This window comes from Malania oleifera, chromosome 5 (assembly GCF_029873635.1).
Source record: "Malania oleifera isolate guangnan ecotype guangnan chromosome 5, ASM2987363v1, whole genome shotgun sequence".
Lineage (NCBI taxonomy): Eukaryota > Viridiplantae > Streptophyta > Magnoliopsida > Santalales > Ximeniaceae > Malania > Malania oleifera.
The window spans coordinates 14,406,163-14,427,443 of NC_080421.1; positions in this window are offsets into that span (position 1 = coordinate 14,406,163).

Genomic DNA, 21,281 nt, shown 5'->3' on the forward strand with positions numbered 1-21,281 from the left:
AAAATATATAATATTTGACATAAAGAATGTAGAGGAAAATGGGTTTCCTTGTTTGCATTTTCTTTTCTTTTCTCAATAAAAATCATTGATCCAAACATATCCAAATGTGTGTCAAACTATCCCAAAATTTTGAAATCTTCTAATGACAATATTATTGCATTTTCCCCCCCAAAAAGACATGTCATATGGTAACGAGTAAAAAACTACTATGATCCACAAATGTATAAAGCATTGAAACTGCATAAAGCTTTTATTTCTAATAGTCCCAAATATACTCAACCAAACAAAAGAGAATGATAAAATTAATATTCACACTCAAAACGCTCTTAAAAAGTTTTGAATAATCAATTTCAAAAGTTCTGAACAAATTCCATCACAGTTGGTCTAGAAAAAAAAAAAATGGCAACTCTATGAGGTCACAAAATAATCAACCTACTAAGTATTACCATATTTGTCACAATATGTGTTGATACATCAAATCTTAAAAATTCAAATACGATGGATTTTATTAAAAAAAAAATATAGTCCAACTGATTTTCATACTCTCATTCATTGACGCAAATGTTTTTTGTAATATAATCAATGCAAGTTACAAGTTCACTAAGACAATAATCCTTTTTCTAGCATAAACTATAGGATTTTTATTTATTTTTCCTTATAACTATACTTGTTGTGTGGTGTAGTTCTTTTCTTATAATAATACTTATTGTTTCATGTAATTAAGACAACCTGATTGTTGAAATGTCGTTGTTTTGGAATAATCAACGTATCTAAAAAAAGAAACGATTTTTTTGAATTGAATTATATTTATGATTATCGAGCATAACAAAATCAATACACATAACATCTCAATTTACATTGCCTCACTTTAATTTCATAGCAATTGCTATCATATATATGACCATTTCATTTAATTTCTTCTCATTTTCTGTTGCTTAGTATTGTTATAAGTATAGATATTGATTCTTATCTTTGGTCACAACTTTAAATAAATTAAAATTTTTTATCAATGTTTGATGGTCGACTTATCTAAAATATTGGCACATAACTTACTTTATATAAAATATAAAAAAAATATATATATCTTATATGTTGTTGTCGGAGGAGTCCATAGATAGACTTGATACACATGAGTGAGCACCAACTTTAAGCTTTTGGGTTTTAGGCCCAACCATATATAAGCACCCATCATTCACTCAATTTTTCCAATATGAGACAAACTAGTGAAATTTTCAATAATTTCCATCTCATTTGTGAGTTTCAATTGCTTTCCCTTGAACGAAAATTGTCTCCCTTATGGGAGTAAGCCCAACTCTCCAACAGCTACTTAAGTGGATCTTATCATCGCGACTTACGTGCCTTGGATTGCATTTCACGTGCCTCCGAACCAATTCTACCTCTCACATTTTGACCATATTCAGATCCATCTTCCAGATTTAGATGATGCTTATTGGCTTCACTCACACACTTGGTTTGTCAAATGTGTTAACATATCAGGAAAATTAGCTTTATGCCTCGACTTTTCGCTCACCTAGAGTTACGAACCATCGGCTGTGATACTATTTGTTGGCACCGGAAGAATCCATAGGTAGACTTGATACACATGGAGAGCACCAACTTGACCCAAAAGTTTTTTAATATGAGACAAATTTTAAGTAAAATTTTCAACATTATCTAATTATAGTTTATATTATACTTTTCTTCCCATCTTTTTCTTTTCTTTTCCTTTTCTTGCTAGTATATAGTATTATTGTTGCCATGCACATCATCCCCAAAATTTCAAACCTATGTAAACCGCTTATTAGTACACTGGTTTATTTAAACAAAAGATGTGATTAATATACTCTCACATTGGATTAGGTGCCAACACTTATCCTTAGATCATCATAGTTTACTCTTTCTTTCTCATGATTGCCTAATTGATGCTACTTTCCCTCCCTTTCTAATGCCATTTCTTTTGAGTCTGTGTCACTTTCTCAGCTGTGGTGCACGACAGACAACCAAGCACTCCTGCCTTGGAGGTGCAGCCAGCAGCCTTCCACCCCAATCCAACTTTTTAAAAATAAATAAATAAATTTCTATAAGGGTGCGCCTTGACTCAACAATAAAATTGGTCACACATAAATTCAAATTTTAAAAAATAACATTTCCAAGAATTAGACTCCAAACTCAAATATCATGGTCAAAAAGTAAATTTAATTAAAGTCAAAGTTAGGAGATGAATATAAATTTTATATTTTTAAAAAATAAATATTGATCGGATAGAGTCTAAAAAGGACTCAAATGAATATAATCAATAAGAAAAATCTAATCGAACCAAATATCACAATCACTTTCATATTACTATACAAATGAATCAAAATAACAGTCGAACGGAAAGCCAATATAGTATAGCCATGTTGGAAAAGGGGAAGGTTTCGCTGGGAAAAAATCGTTTACGGAAGCATTGAAGAGGCCAATTCCATCTTCAAAATTCAAAATCTCGTTGAGAAAACCGGAACTAATTAATGGGGAATTAGGTTTTGTTTCCTCGGATGTGGAGATGGAAAAGGTTGCTGAGGATCTGAAGTTTGCGTTGGTCCTTAAATTTCTTTCTGCAAGGTCGTCTATCGATGTCCTTCGGAGGCATATTATCCAATCCTGGGGTCTCTCTGAAGTCTCAATGATAAGTTTTATGGACAACTATCATGTTCTGTTGCATTTGGTAAACGAAAAGGATTACATTCATGCATGGGCACGAGAAGGAAGATGGGTGGCAGGGTGCCAATTTCAGATTTTTAACTGGTCTGTGAATTTTGATGTAAACAATGAGCCATCGAATGCACCTCAATGGATTTTCCTACCAGGTCTGCCTTTACATTTATATAGAATGAACTGTTTGCAGAGTTTGACCACTAGATTTGGTAGATTCCTGGGGACGGATAATGCCACATTATATAGAACACGAGCCACTGGTGCGAGATTATATGTTGAAATGGACTTGCAGAAAGATCCTGTGGAGGGTTTTCCGTTGGTGGTAGGACAAAAGCAGAATTGGAAAAGGGTAATATACGAGAATATGGGTTTCTATTGTAATAAATGTTGTAGGTAAAGTCACACTGAAGTAGTATGCCAGTTTGGAGTTAAGCCTAAGGATAAAAGGAAGGTAGGTATGAGGAAGGAGGGAAATGAGATGGTTTGGAAAGAAGTGGGTAGAAAAGAGAATATGTTAGTTGAAAAGGAAGGTCCTATTTTGAAGATTCAGGATTAGAGGGTGGAAGATAAGAAGGATGAAAACGTGAGTTGTCCGTCGAATGGGATTAAGAAAAATAAAGAAATTGTGAATGAAGTTAATAATGTGGGTACTCAAAAAGTGGATGAAGTTAATTTGGTAGAAAAAAATAGTGGAGAGAGAGTCGATCGTTGTCAAGACCAGAAGACAGGGGTGGTTGGGGTGCAGGTAGAACTGGGAGGTTGTTCTAGGTCTGCCCAGGAAATCAGAGTTGTGTATGAAGGGGGGAGGGGAAAAGTTGAAAAGGACAAGGATGGGGAGGTGATTTTGGTGGAGGAGGTGGATGAGAGAGAGGGGGATGTGGAGGGTGTAGTGTGTAGGGATAATTATGATGTGTTGTCTGAGGGAGATATGGAAGTTTGCATTGATACTCAAAAAGAATATCACTCGGATCCAGGTAATGTGATAGTGGGTGAGTCGGAAGGAAGAAATAAAGATCATGGTCAAGTGAGAAAGTCTAAGAGAGCTAAGACAGTGCCTCAAAAGTTAAACTTATGATTGACAAAATTATGTTTTGTAATATAAGAGGGTTGGGCACGTCAAAGAGAAGATTGAAACAAATTATGAAAGATCAGAAAGTTTCGATTTTGGCAGTTTCTGAACCTTTTCAAGATATAGAAAAGATAAGAAGGTGGGCGATGAATTTGCAATTTACTAACTTTTGCTCTAATGTAGAGAAAGGTGGGAAGGTTTGGCTGTTCTAAAAAGATGATGTTCAAGTGGATTGGGTGGGTGCCTCAAATCAATGTGTGACATTTTTGTTAATAGAGGATAGAGACTCTTTGCTTCTTACTTTTGTATATGCTAAATGTTATCATGTTGAAAGAAGAGATTTATGGGATCAGCTTCAGGGGCTGTCGAGTTTTAATGTGGCTTGGGTTGTTATGGGGGATTTTAATGTTATTTGGTCAGATGAGGAAAGGGTAGAAGGTAGACCTCGCTTGGGTTCGTCAATGGCTGAATTCAATGGTTGTATTAATAGATGTGGATTATTGGACCTCAAATTCGAAGGAAGTCAATTTTCATGGTGTAACGGCCAACAAGGTTTGATGAGAAATTGGACGAAACTGGACAAGGTGCTGATTAATAATATTTTTTTTTCTATAAAATATGGTGAAGCTAAGGCATCTTTATTGAAAAGAAATACTTCAGATCATTCTCCTATCATTTTACAGCTGTGTGCGAGTATGGAGAGGTATGGGCCAACGCCTTTTAGGTTTCAGAACATGTGGATGTCGCATGGGATTTTTTGGAAATGGTTGAATCATCTTGGAGAGAACACATTGTGGCAGATTCAGGGTTGTGTAAATTGGCAGGTAAATTGAAAAGGCTAAAACAAAGGCTTAGGGTGTGGAATAAACAGATTTTTGGTCGTGTTGATGGTTTTATTCAAGAATTGGAGGAAAGGGTGGAAAAATTTGAGAATTTACTACAGACAGAGTACTCGAAATCAGTTGAAGAAGAGTTCCTTGTTTCTAAGACTGAATTGGAGGTTTGGTATAGAAGGGAAAAGGTTAGGTTGGCGTAGCAAGCAAAGATGAAATGGTTGATTGATGGTGATCAGAATTCAAAGTTTTTTCATGCTGTGATTACACAAAAAAGGCGTAACTCTTGTGTAAATTCAATGGTGTTTCTTGATGGTTCGGTGTTGGAAAATATGCAGATGGTCCATGATGAGGCTGTGAATTACTTTGAGCAATTCTTGAGGCAAAATAGTTCAATGCAAAGGTCAAATCTGGATGGTATTATCCTTCAGTGGTTTCTGAGGAGTCTATAGGTCGGTTAAGGGAAGATCCGATTGAGGAGGAGGTTTTTGAAGCTATTTCTTCTATTTCTATGAATAGTAGCCCAGGACTAGATGAGTTTAGGTCTTCTTTCTATATTACCTGTTGGAAGATTATTAAAAATGATGTGATGGATGCGGTAAGAGAATTCTTCAGAGGTGATATGTTGTCTTGATATTTTTGTTCCTCTTACATAGTGTTTATTCCTAAAGTAAAGGATCCTCAGTATTTTGATAAATTTCGGCCGATAAACCTTTGTAACGTAATCTATAAAATTTTATCCAAAATTCTTGTTAGTAAGCTTTCGTTGGTGATGAGTGATTTAATATCTTTAGAACAAGGTGCTTTTGTGAAAGGGAGGAGTATTTTTGAAAATATAACGCTTGTTCAAGAGATGACAAAATTATTACATAGGCAGGTGAGAGGAGGTAATATAATGCTAAAGCTTGATATGAGCAAAGCGTATGATCGAGTGGAGTGGTAGGTGGTACATCAAATTTTCCATGCTCTTGATTTTCCAGATTGGTTTTGTAAGTTGATTCAGAATTGTATTTCTACTCCTTGGTATTTTGTCATGATGCATGACACTTATAGAGGTTTCTTCAAGTCAAAAAGGGGCTTGAGGCAAGGGGATCCATTGTCACCGTATATTTTCATTATCATGGAAGAAGTTTTTTCTAAATTAATTAAAAAAAAGCTGTCTGAGAAGCGAATTTTACCGTTTGCACATTCGTGTGGTGCACCTATTATATCACATTTAATGTGCGCGGATGATGTTGTTATATTTGCTAATGCTAGAAAAAAATCTGTTAGACAGATAATGGAGGTGATTAAGGAGTATGAAAACTGGACTGGCGAAAGGGTGAATAAATATAAATCAACTATTTTTTTCTCAAAGAAGTTGGGTGTTCAGAGGAAGGGAGAAATTCTTCAAGAAACTGGTTTTGGTGAAGGTAAATTTTCTTTTACATATTTGGGTGTGCCGATAGTGGATGGTAAATTGAAGGGCTGTCATTTTGACTCTTTAATTTAAAAAATAAGTAGGAGAGTTGAGGGCTAGAAAAGTAGACTGTTGTCTCAAGGAGGTCATCTAGTTTTGTTGAGAAACGTGCTTTCGAGTATGTCATTGCATTTGTTAGTTGTTCTAAATATCCCGAAACTGGTTATAAAAAAGATACAAGGTATGTTTGCTTCTTTTTTCTAGGGATTTAAGGATGGAAAAGAAAAAATGAAATGGAGGGTTTGGAAGAAATTGTGTGTTCCCATGGAGGAGGGGGGCATAGGAGCAAGGGACATTTCGAAAGTTCAACGGTCTTTGTTCATGAAGTTTGGTTGGCTTTTACTAACTCAAAATTCTTTATGGGCTAGATTTTTTAAAGCTAAATATGTAAAAGGAGGACATATTGCTCTTTGCAGACCTCATGGATCGGATTCTTTCTTTTAGAGGAAAGTTCTGCAGGGTATGCCTAATCTGTTAAGTAAATCCAAGTGGAAAGTTAAAGAAGGAGATATAAAATTGTGGCATGATAAGTTTCTAGATTCGGGACCTTTGTTTGCAGAGTGTCCAGATGGTGCGCATTCACATATCAAATTAAAAGATTTGGTTATCAATAATACGTGAGATGTGAAAAATTTGCAGAGGATTATGGGGTATAAAAAAGCAGAAGAAGTGATGGAAAAGGTGGGAAATCTTAGAAACTCTTTAGACCTACTACTACGGCTCCCGGAAAAGGATGGTTGTTTTAATACAAAGTCCACATGTGATGTTATCAGAGTTAAAGCTCCAAAGTTTGATTGGGCAAAGTGGGTTTGGAATAAATGGTTACCGAAGAAAATTGCTATCTGCATATGGAAGACCGCTTTTGAGTGCTTAAGTGTTGATGAAAAGGTGAGAAAAGTGGGGGTTTCGCTGGCTTCGGCGTGTAATTATTATGAGATGAGGTAGCCAAAAGATATGAAACATGTGTTAAATAAGGGAGACCTTGCTACTGAGGTTTGGAGGAAGGTTTCAGTGGAGGTAGGTGTTTCTTTCCTTAGACAACAAAGTTGGAAAGAAAGAGTCTAAATGTGGTTTAATGGGGCTTCCAGATTTTCTCAAATGGGATCATTGATGGGTTTGATTCCTTGTTTAGTAGTTTGGATACTATGGAGAAGGAGATGTGCAGCTCAAATGGAGGGGAAATTGGAGAGTACTACAGATGTGTGGCTGTCCATTAAGTATTGGGTGGAGGTTTTGAGCAAGAATATGACAAGAATGGCTCAATTAAAGGATGCTGATTTTCAAATATTGCAGAATCTGGAAGTGCAAATTGTGAATAAAAGAATTAAAACTATGCAATGTGTGAGATGGCTAAAACCGGGGCAAGGGAGGTTGAAATTAAATTTGGATGGGAGCAACTTGGGGAACCCAGGGTCGGCGGGTGGTGGTGGCATCCTTGGAGACCATACAGGTTCTTTTGTTTTTGGTTTTTCAAAATATTTTGGTTTTTGTTCAAATAATGAAACTGAATTGAGAGCTGTTTTGGAGGGAATAAAGATTTGCAAACATTTGGGTCATACTAGTATTGATATTGAATGTGATTCGAATATTGTTGTAAATTGGATAAGATCCAGTAGGTGCTTCTTGTGGTATTTGTGGGATTTTTGGGAGCAGCTGATCGGTTTATTAGAGGGAGTAGACTTTTCGATAAAGAATTGGTATAGAGAAATGAATAAAGCGACAGATACCTTGGCTCGTCAAGGTGCTATAGGGAGGAATAGTTTTTTTTACAAATAGTAATCAACTCCCTAGAGTTATCAATGGGTTGTATAGATTGGAGAAGATTGGTACGGCTTATATGAAGTATGTTTAGCTGATTTCCCGTTAGTTTTGGTTTATACTTTATTTTCTTTATCTTTTGTTTGTTTTGTTGCTTGAGATTTGTTTTGTAAGTTCTTGTTTTGTTTTGTTTTGCTTTGACTTGTAATCCTGTTTTGGCTGGTTGTTGGTGTTATTTTTTGGAAGGCCTTTATAGTATTGTCTTTTGTTTCTTCCATTGATTGTCTTGTAACCACGGTATTCCTCCTCCAAAAGTGAGGGTTTATCAATAAATAAATGAAGGTGCCGCCCTTCTTAAAAAAAAAAAAAAAGAATCAAAATAACAGTCAATTGCAAAATAGTAAGAATTATTGATTTTTTTTATTTGAAAAAAAATGAAATGGAATGGAATGAAATAAAATTACTTTTAAAAATTTTATATATTTGATATATACTTTTATTTTATTTTATTAATATTTAGAAAATTGGATAAAAAGGTGTCTCCTTTTCTTTTATCTGTTTAATGTTTCCTTAAAAAAGAGGAATAGACTCCAAAGGCAAAAGTCACTAACACTGTAGCAGAGTGAATGACTTCCAAAAGAAACATGAAAGAGAGAGACAAAGCTGAAAGATACATGCCTGACCAAATTTTGAACATATCATTGACATCTCTATCTTTTCCCTCAAAAGAAATTTTTACCTTTATCAAACACAATCTTTTCATTATTGGGTCTCCCAAATTGATTATATATACCATGATCTATTCAGATTTCAGTCCCTTCATGACTTGTTCCGTGGGATGTTGTACTTAACATCTTTATTGGCTTTAAATCACTTGTTAGGTTTGGCTTTGGCAAATAAAGTAGGCTGAAAGTCAGATGGTCACTATATGAGAATATTGTAGTGAATTATGCATTGTCACCTGCATCAAATGGGGAAAAAAATAACAGTGCCTTATTTACGACATTAACAAAAACAATCTCAAGATTCAATGATCAACTACAAGTACACACATACAACAAAGTGAATATTTCAAATATTCTTATACAACGACATAATAAATTGTGTTTTGTATCAAAATATCGCAATGCACTGCCCTATCCTCCGTGCAAAATATTTCACTTATTAAAAACTTTTGAGTGATAACTCTTTTAATGTATATTCCCGACAAGTTAAAAGTATCCATATTGACGAATATTCACCCTTTAGTATTCTTAAATGTTGTGATATTGATTGAATAATAAAGATGCACAGCGGAATAAACAATAACAAGTAAATAACACAACCAGAATAAGAACAACACAAAGATTTACGTGGTTTGACAAAACCTACATCCACAGAAGTAATGACACACAAATTTCATTATAGAAATCACAATATACACAATACACTTCTCAAAATGATCACACTCACTTCAATATATGCCCAGAATAACATATATAGAAGTTCCTCGGAGGTTTCCCCCCGACCACCAAATGTTCAAAAATTCAAAATTCAAAAAAACTGCTCACAGCCCAGGTGTCCTTCGTCGACGAGTACAGGGCTTCGTCGACGATCCACAGAAGTCACTTTGTTGACGAGAACAAGCTTTCGTCAACGAATCCAGAACTTTGAAATTTTCTGCTTTCGGTACTTTCTCGTTGACGATTTTAGAACCTTCGTCGACGACTCATTGTTGTCCACTCGTCGATGAACACAGGGCTTTCGTCGACGAGCTCTATTGTGTTGCCTCTTCATGTTTTTCCATTTTCTTTCTTTGCTTACAAAAACAAAGTATAAGAGTCACAAACAATAATCTCTACTTTGGCGATTATACGCCCCTTAGGAAAATTCCGAAAAACATGAACTGCTCCATCTTGAACTTGAAAACGCTTGGTTAGGTATGTCTTCCTTCTATCACTTGGAGGCATGGAGTAAGTCCAAGCAATTGAACTTCTTCAAAGTAACTGATTTAGTTAGAATATCCGCTGCATTTTTAGAAGTGTGAGCCTTCTTTAACACAAGTCCACCAGAAGCAATCAATTCCTGAACCCTGTGGAACCTCACATTAATGTGCTTGGTTCTAACATGGTATACTTGATTCTTTGCCAAGTAAATAACACTCTGACTATCACAATGCAACACTACACCATTTTGCTATAATCCCAGCTCTTTAACTAAACCGGTAAACCATAAGACTTCCTTTGCAGTTTCGGCAACTGCCATATATTCCGCCTCAGTCGTAGATAATGCTACCAGAGACTGTACCATGGATTTCCAACATACCGGTCCTCCTATAAGGGTAAACACATATCCCGTTGTAGACCTTCTGTCATCCATATCTCTAGCATAATCAGTATCAACAAACCCCATAATTGAAGGACAACCCTATTGCTTGTTGAACATTATGTCATATCCCGATGTACCCCGTAAGTATCTAAGTATCCATTTGACGGCTTCCCAATGTTGCCTTCTTAGATAAGAAAGAAACTTACTTACCACGCTCACCGCATGAGCCAAATCTGGTCTCGTATATACCATGACATACATAAAACTCCCCACGGCACTAGCATAGGGGACTTTTGACATGTCCCATATTTCCTCATCCGAACTTAGGTAATTTGTAGTAGACAAAGTAAAATGATTTTCTAGAGGTGTACTCACCAATCTTGTATCAATCATGCTAAACCTCTCCAACACCTTATGCACATAACCGCCCTGAGATAGTTATAATCTCTCTGCAGTCCTGTCTCAGTCAATCTCCATCCCAAGTATTTTCTTAGCTAAATCAAGATCTTTCATGTCAAATTCCTTATGCAACAGGTCCTTTAACTGATTCGCCTTAATTAAATCTTTTGCAGCTATCAATATATCATCGACATACAATAACAAGAAAATAAGTGATCCATCATCAAGTTTGTTCACATATACGCAGCAGTCATACTCACACCTTTTGTAGCTAATTTTGATCATATAGGAATCAAATTGTTTATACCATTGCCTTAGAGACTATTTCAGCCTATAAAGAAGTTTCTTCAACCTGCAAACTAAATTTTATTTTTATGGTTCAATGAATCCCTCTGGCTATACCATATAAATTTGTTCCTCCAAGTCACCATGAAGAAATGTCATCTTCACATCCATTTGCTCCAAATGAAGATCATAATAAGCTATTAACCCCAACACAACTCTGATAGAAGTATGTCAGACCATTGGAGAAAAGATTTCATCATAATATATCCCCTTCTTCTTGCCACCAACCGTGCCTTGAACTTCTCACTTTCCTTTTCTAATATTGCCTCCTTCCTATATACCCATTTGCGCCCAATCGGCCTTTCCCCATCTGGAAGCTCCACTAACTCCCAAGTTTGATTTTTACATAGTGACTCCATTTCCTCAATCATTGCTCCCATCCATCTATTTTTCTCCTGGCTGTGCACTGCCTCTTGAAATGTAGTTGGATCGTTGCAACTAGTAAGAAAATCTTAAGACACTAACTCTTCAAACCCATACCTTGGCAGAGGCCGAATAGTGCGTCTGGATCTTCTTAACGGAATATTGTCGATTTTCTAGCTTTCCAAGTTAAAGCTCCCTGCAACCACAGGACCATGCTCATTTCCATTATCCTGAACTTCCAACTCCACCTGTACGATATGTTCATCACTGCCCCAGCTTTATGGCCCCTATTTCTGTTTATCACATTTTTTAATACGCTTTACCATAGTCTTCTCATCAAAGACTACATCCCTACTGATCACCACCTTATTTGCCACTGGATCCCATAGTTTGTACCCCTTTACACCTATCGGATACCCCAAAAAGATGCAACGATGAGACTTCGAGTCAAGTTTAGACCTCTCCTCACTAGACACATTGACATAGGCTGGACACTCGAATACTTTCAATTCAGAATATTCTACTGCATTTCACATCCATACCTCTTGTTGCGACGTCCCAGGAGCGCGTGTGCCCCGGGCGGCGAAAAAAAATCAATTTTAATTTTCAAGGAAAATATGGAATGTCGGAGTCGCCACTAACCTTTTAGTGTGGTTAGAACACATGATTACTACCCCGTTAAGGGTAGAATGGGTCTACGTTACCAGAGTTACGCTTGGGAGTTCGGTCATGCGAGGGGAAGGTACAAGCACCCCCTACGCGCCCGTTCTTACAAACGGTACCTAATTAATTTGAAATTATCCCTAAGTTAATCTAAGAAGTCTTTAAAGTACTCCTTTTTATGAATTTATAAATACACATGAAAAATAAATAAATAAATATAATATAATATATACATATATATTCCCTCAGAGCTTAAGGTACGTGAAACCCGAAGGCTAATACCCTAGCATTAAAATCATAGGGATAATAATTAAGAAAATACACTCCCAAATTTTAAAATTGTATATAAAATTTTTATAGGAAAATACTAGTATGAGAGTTTTAATATATATTAATAAGATAATAAATTAAGAAATTAAATTACCATAATACATGTAATAATAATGGGGATACATATATGCTAAAATATTACAAATATCAAAGTAAGTAATGAAATACCATGACACCCTATATATTAAGACACTAAAGATACTATAAAGAAAAAAATAATTAATACTAAATATATCGAGATACTAAAAATAATTAATATATCAAGATACCAAAAATAACTAACACAAATGTATTAAGAGACTAAAAAAAAATAATTAATACTAAATATATTAAGATGCTGAAAATAATTAATACTAAACACATTAAGATACCAAGAATAATTAATATTAAATGTATTAAGATATTAAAAATAATTAATACTAAATATATTAAGATACCAAAAATAATTAGTACTAAATATTTTAAGATAAAACAAATATATATATATTTATATATATATATATATATATAATATATATCACAATACATAACTATAATACCATAATAACTACATGTAATAAAGGAAACCCTAAAAATACCTAAAACAATGTAAACTAATCAAAACCCTAAAATATATATACATGGAAACACGTAAAGTCCTAAAATTAATATGTAAATATACAATATTACATATGGAAACAAATCAATCCTAAAATTAATATACCAAATACAACAATAAGTATGGGAGCAACTAATGCAATTAAGGAGACAAATCAATCCTAAAACCAATATGCAAAACCACTAATGAAATTGGGAAACAATCCAATCCTACAATTAATGTGCAAGCTATACAATATGAAGACAAATCAATTTTAAAATTAGTAGGTACTTACACGATTATGAAGATGACACCAAGATAATGAAATTATGGAAACACTTAAGATTTAGTATACAAGCCATATAGAAATAAATTAAATCTTAGACGCAGAAACCAATAGAAACTCTAAACATGCTTAAATAATAATAAAACATAATTACAACCCTAAATAGTAATATACTATTTATTAAATATATATATGACAATAAGAAAATTTAAAACTTAAACAACAATGTACAATATTAAATACCAATCACACATATACCAGAAAACTTAAACTTTAAACATTAGAACCCACATATAAACATTTTAATAATAACACAAGATAAATATATATAATAAAAATAGAAATTCTATAAGGAAGACAACATGAACATAATATTGATAAATGTATATAATAGCAATAATAATAATCATATACAAAACCACATATCATAGACACCTACCCTTAAATATTAACTTCTAAACAAAATCAAAAAATATGTATATCTATATGTATATATGCCTGCAAAAATAAACAACCATTTTAGTGTTTCAAAATATACCAAAATAAACAAGATGTAAAAATAAAATAAAAATAAATAAATAAATAAAAAATGCATGTGTGTGCTGTGTGTGTGTGTGCAGTGTGTGTGCTGTGTGTGGGTGTTGCAGTGTGTGCTGTGTGTGTGCAGTATGTATTTTGTGTGTGTGCAGTGTGCGAGTGTTGCAGTGTGTGCTATGTGTGTGTGTTTTTGTGTGTGTGCAGTGAGTATTTTGTGTGTGTGTGCAGTGTGTGAGTGTTGCAGTGTGTGCTGTGTGCAGTGTGTGTGTGTGTGTATATACAGCAGAGGGGCAGGGAGCTCCTGGAGAAGAGAGGCCGGTGGAGCTTACGGCGTAGGTGGTCCTGTGGTGGCGAGGACGATGGCCGCGGGCTGAGCTCCTTGTGGCCTTGCTGGGGTTGTCGGGTTGAGCGTAGCCAGCTGGAAGTAGTGGTGGTCGGCTGGTAAGCTTGAACAGCAGCAGGTTCTCACCGGATTTCTGGAGCAGAGCTGGCAGCCGGCTGGCCTGGCTGGAACTGGAGAAGAAGATGGTAGTATGCTCGGGAAGAAAAAAAGAAGAAGAAGAAGAAGACGAAGGAGAAGGAGAATGAAAGAGTATTTTTTCTTTTTTTGCTTTGGCTCCTCCCCCGACTGTTGTGCGCTGCTCCCTTCTTGGCTCCGTGCCCCTCACCTTTTATATAAAAAAAAAAAACCCTAATAAAAAACTGCCTTTCTTTGATTTTATTTTTCTTTATTTTTTTTTATGCCTTTATTCTTATGGTAATAATGAAAATGGTAACTAAATATATATAATAATAATAATGATAATAATAATAGTAATGTAATAATGACAAGATTTGAAAATAATATAATAATAGTATGATAATAATCATAATAAAGTAATATTTAAAAATAATAACAAGGATAATAAGAAAAATAATAGTAAAGTAATAATAATAATTATAACACTCTAATAATAAAATAATATTTAAAATAATGATAATGATAATAAGAGAAATAATAATAATAATATATTAATAATAGTAATGAAAATGGTAATGGTAATGGTAATAATAATAAAATACTATGATAATAATAATAATAATAATAATAATAATAATAATAATAATAATAATAGCAAACTAATAGAAATAAGAATAAAGCAATAATAATAACGTATGAAGAATAATAATAATAATAATAATAATATATCAAAAACAATAAAATAAATAAAAATAATAAAAATAATTATAGTAAAGTAAAAATAAAATAAAGATAATAAAAGTACTAGTAATGATAATGAAAATGAATAATAATAATAATAATGATAATAAAAATACTAGCAAAATAATAGTAAAGTACTAATAATATAGGAAAATAATAATAATAATAATAATAATAATAATAATAATAATAATAATAAGGTGATAATAATGAAAATAATAAGAGGGGACCCCTTGTTCTATTTAGTTAGGGCAAAAATAGGGTGTCTACACCTCTTCTGCCACTTTACCCTCTAGTGACGTTCTTGGTGATCTGTTTATCAGAAAACAAGTCATACTAACTGCCTCAAACCATAAGTTCTTTAATAGCCTTGCATTTAATCTGAGACATTGAGCCCTATCAGTAAGAGTACGATTCATCCGTTCTACCATACCATTTTGTTGAGATGTCTGGCAAACTGTAAAATGTTTCTTGATGCCCTGCTCCGTACAAAACTCCATAAACCGAGAAATAGCGTACTTGGTCCCATTATCCAACCTTAAACATTTGATTCTCCTCCCCGTCTGGTTCTCCACTTCAATCGTCCAAATCTTAAACTTGGAAAACGTACTTGATTTATGACGTATGAAGTAAACCCAGACCTTTCGTGAGTAATCATCAATGAAACTCATATAATACATATGTCCACCCTTTGATGCAACTCTAAATGGGCCCCAAACATTTGAATGTACGTAGTCAAGAATACCTTTTGTCTTGTGAATAGCTGGTCTAAACTTTGCCCTGTTCTGTTTTCCAAGAACACATATCCTGCAAAATTGCATCTAACATGACTTCAAACCCTTCAAGAGTTTCCTTTTGTGTAGTTCCTTCATGCCAAGTTACCCCATATGCCCAAGGCACATATGCCACAAAACGGTCTCATTTGATTCGGCATCCATAATTGCAACTCCACCTATAATGGTAGTTCCCTGCAACGTGTAAATATTCCCATCTAGTTTCTGCCCTTTCATTACAGTCAAATTACCTTTCCATACCATCAAAACTCCACCTTTGGACTTGTAATTGAAGTCACTACAATCCAAAGTGTCAAGAGATATTAAACTCTTTCTTAACTCAGGTATATGTCTTACATTACACAATGTTCTTACAGCACCATCAAACATATTTATCTTTACATTTCCTATACCAATGATCTTGCATGAAGCATCATTACCCATAAGAACTGATCTAGAATTTACTAACATGTAAGTGCTAAACTACTCCTTGTTCGATGTCATGTGATAAAAACATGTCGAGTCAAGTATCCCAGAGTCGGTTAGATTATCTGACCCTGCTGAAACTGATAAAACATCACCATCTGCTGAATCTTCTTCTTGAACAACATTCAAAGATTTTGGAATCCCCTCACGCTTTTCAGCATTTCTCTTCTTCCAATCTAGACACTCCGGTTTCACATGCCCCTTTTTACCGCATTTATAACACCAGATTTCCTTCTTCTTTTTGGATTGATTTCGAGATGATTTCTGACTAGACCCACTCTTAAACTTTCCTTTACCTCGCTCATTGCTACCCTTTACCACAAGTCCTTATCCTTCATCACATATCTTTAACCTTTGATGAAAATTTAACAAGGCATTTGTTACCTCTTCCAGATCAAGAGTTTCTTTTCCCCACATAAGAGTGGTCACAAGATTTTTGTAGGTATGAGTCGAGGGCAAAGAATTTAATAGCATCAAAGTCTTATCATCCTCATCAAACTTCACATCAACCCTCATCAAATCACTTATGATTTGGTTAAAAGTATTGATGTATTGATCCAGACTTGATCCTTCAACCATCTTAAGCCAATATAAACGCTACTTAAGAAAAAATTTGTTATTGAGGGATTTAGACATGTATCGACTTTCTAACTTTCGCCAGATAGCTGCTGGAGAATCCTCCTCCATCACCCCGATAGAGAACTTCGTTGGCCAAACATAAGCATATTGTAGACGCTACCTTTGCTTTCAAATCTACCCAAGTTGTCTCATCCATTTCTTCTGGTTGAGTATCAAGTAAAGCCTTAGTCATTCTTTGTTGCACAAGAATGTCTTTCACTCTCCTTTGCCATAAACCGAAGTTTATGGTTCCATCAATTTTGACAACGTCAAATCTTGAAGAAGGCGATCCCAATGCCATAACAACAATTGCTCTAATACCAATTTGTTGTGATATGGATTGAATAATGAATATGCACAATGGAATAAACAACAACAAGTAAATAACACACAACCAAAATAAGAACAACACAAAGATTTACGTGGCTCAGCAAAGCCTACATCCACGGAAGCAATGGCACACAAATTTCATTATAGTAGAAATCACAATGTATACAATACACTTCTCAAAATGATCACACTCACTTCAATATATGCCAAGAATAACATATATATAAGTTCCTCGGAGGTTTCCCCTCATAAACCCAACCACCCAACGTTCAAAAATTCAAAATTCAAAAAAATTGCTCGCAGCCCAAGCGTCTTTCGTTGACGAGTACAGGGCTTCGCCGATGATCCACAGAAGACACTTTGTTGACGAGAACATGCTTTCATTGACGAATCTAGAACTCTGAAATTTCCTACTCTCGGTACTTTCTCGTCGACGATTTCAAAACCTTTGTTGTCGACTCATTGCTATCCACTCGTCGATGAACATAGGGCTTTCGTCGATGAGCTCTGTTGTGCTACCCCTTCATGTTTTTCCCTCTTCTTTCTTTGCTTACAAAAACAAAGTATAAGAGCCACAAACAACATTAAACTTGTACCTCCACCTGATGTAAACAACATCTATCTTCTTGATGTAAAATAAAGTTGGCGCAATTGGTGTAAGATACTAGAATATGATTAACTCAAGCATATGAGCTTACAACCTAGGTTGCCCTCTTGTAATTCCTCTTCAATTTGATTAGTTTGATCATTTCCATAGTAGATCTGCCCTTGCTTATTATGAAATTTTCCTCTTGTGACGACCTGATTTTTCTACCATTTTTTTTTCAACAATAAACAACAATAATCGATCATCATTTGTTAACTATCTTGGATACCATATATCACACATAACTCGACCCTAAGTGGGGTACCGGGTATTCAGTCCATCCAAGCATACTATCCATGCAGCGAAATTCATACAGTGTCTAAGCCCAATACATAATACCATCCGAAATACTATACAATACAAGAGTGCTAAGACCTTTACACACATATATACACACTCAAAAATTCATAAAATAGTCTAGGGGTTACCCAGCATACCCCAACTCTAACACTTACCCTGAATCCCAGGGTACAACAGTCTCCTCTACCTACCTCTCAGTAAGACGGAATAAATTATTCAGAGTGTGTGACAATATGGGTTATGTTGTATGCTAACACATTCATTCAAATAATTATATCAACTGGGAAAATATATACAGCTATGTACTCATAAATCATATATATGTAAAAACATATTTTCATAAGCTTTCATATCATTTCTCATATTCAAATAACAACATGTTTTCATAAGTTTCCATTTCTCATATTCATATTTCAATAGCTTTTATAGGCTTTTGTTTCTATGTAATCATATATCAATGTCTTTTCATAAACTTCCATTTCCCATAGTCATATGCTACCTCATGAGTATCCACCTATATGTAGCACCCTGTGTCTGTAACTCATGGCTATTCATTTATCATTTCATTTTCTCATATTTATATCCTAACTTATGAGCATCCACTAGTATACATCATGACATCTCTGTAGCTCATGGCTATTTACCATATTTGTATCACAATTATCGTGTCTACAATGAGTAACCATCTTGAGGATATTCCAATCTCATCATCATGTATCCACCCCACATGATCGGGTTATGTGGCCCGAAGGCTAGACCTAACCGCGGTTGGCCTACCCCATTAGATCAAAATGGGGAATGTGTCTGTAATACGATTGGCCCACACAATCCTAGTCTGGACCCTAGGGGGTAACAAAACCCTTCACAGGCTGAATCGATGATCTCGCCACACTTTGTACCAGACGTGTGGTTGCACTAATCACAAATACTGGCAACAATACTGTGCTCTGAATAATTCTGGTCCATCAGGGTTCTCATTCTACATTTCAGTACTCATATTATCATGCCTCGAACTCGCAGATGGGTCCCAGGTGTGAATATAGTAACCTAACCTGTCTCTGTATCAATTCAAACATACATAATATAATACAATAAGAGGGTCCTATCCCGTGGAGTACACGGATATACGCATACACATATATATCCATACTCATCAGTTACGCAGCAAAAAATGCTTCATCTATCTATATAACATACCATACCAAAGTCTGTACAAAGCTAGGATACATGAACCCATACAACACCAATGTATACAATCCCATAATTACCGTACATACTCCGGGTGTCTACAAAAACCATCACGACAACCCGGTTACAAAATCTCATACCTAATCAGGTACTAACAGCAACTAGTGACACCCCCACTTCCGATTGCTAGGATGCTAATTACGGCTACCTGATGGACCTGAAAATATTGTACGTACATTTAGGGTGAGACACCTCTCAGTAAAGAAGAAAACATGTTATATTAGTGTGTGGCATACTAATGTTATTTTACGCAAAACATAACGCTATGCAATACGATACAGTTTGAAAACATTTCCATACAGTTCCAGTATTTTCACAAATTCATTCCAGTACATACGATACCCAAAACATATGGTCAGTGTCGTCACACTAATACGAAACTACGCTATGAAACCCGAAGCTTCGCAGGAATTACATTGCCACTACGATCTAACTCACACTAGTATGCAACTACTCCATGAATTCGAAGCCTCACAGTGATTACATTGCCAAAACGCAACTACTCTGTGAAACCCAAAACTTCACAATGATTACATTGCCAATACAGTGTAGCTCACACCCCTCGGTGACCAGTCGGGATACATAGTGATATTTAACACCCTCAGATATAGAGCTGAACACTCTCGCCCATGGTTTTCACACCGATACATGGCGCAACATACGGTAATTAGCTGCCACATAGCTGTTTCGGCGTACGGTAATTAGCCGCCACTAGTCGATTTCACAAAACCAGGAATCATTTTGGAGCTCACGCTCCTATACATATTAGGTACGGTAATTAGCTGCCACATAGCTGTTTTACAAAATACCTGGAACAGTTACATACAACCATACATACCACACTTATTTGGTTTACGACAAATCATATCGTTTTCCAATTCAAGTATACAGTTTTATACAAATATAGATAACAGTCATATCAATAATACAGTTTAAACAAAACAAACAATTTTCCAAACAAAGCAGAGATGATACCCGAAATACCCAAAACTATGAACCGAGACCCAAAAATCTACAAACCACAGTACAATACATGCTTACAATTTGTACTACTACACATATTCTGAATCAGAAACGAAACAGAGCCTTACCTCGATTTTAGCCCGAACCCCGAAATTGCGCTTGAAACTAAATTTCGATCCGCTAGAAACGTAGAGAATCCTTCCCTAATCCTCGCAGTAACGTCCGATTTACGAATCAGGTGACGAACGGCGAAGAAATCAAGAGAGAGAGAGAGAGAGAGAGAGAGAGAGAGAGAGATTTTTAAGCTAACTTAGCTTGGAAGCAACCCTTTTGGATATTTATAGCCCTTTGACTGGGGTGAATTTGTTGACGAATTGGCGTCCTTTTCGACAAGTCTGCCATTACCTTCATCGACGAGACGGTGGCCTCGTCGACGAGCCGAGGTTCCAGGTTTTTCCCAAAATCCCTCGGGATCTCCTTATCGACGAGACACTAAATTTCGTCGCTGAGAACATAAGGGACTTCGTCAACGAATTCTGGATTCGTCGACGAAGCTTGCCCAAATTACCACTTTACCCTTCTTTCAATATTAAATCCACATACTACGGTTCGGGTTCTTACAACCTCCCTTCCTTACAAAATTTTGTCCTCGAAATTTGCAATCTCTCATTACAAACACATTCATACTACTACATACATACACACTCTAAACTGAAACGGCGACCATTTATACGCAGCCCCTCCACGATACATACATACTCTAAAGAAAACGGTGGTTATTTATACGCAGCCCTGTCATGATACATACATACATACTCTAGAGAAAACGGAGGCCATTTATATGCAGCCCCGTCATGATACATACATACATACATACATACATACATACATACATACATACATTTCCTAACTGATGGCGGAGGAATACCGTGGTTAGATACATACGTGGCCTCGGGAGCTTACAATACAACAAGACTCTCCCAGAGACTAACCACCAAATACTAATACGATAATAGAGTATTACATACATACATACATACTCATACCACCCTACTATCCAAATACTACGCAAAAGAACTGCCCCTCCTCTAGAATC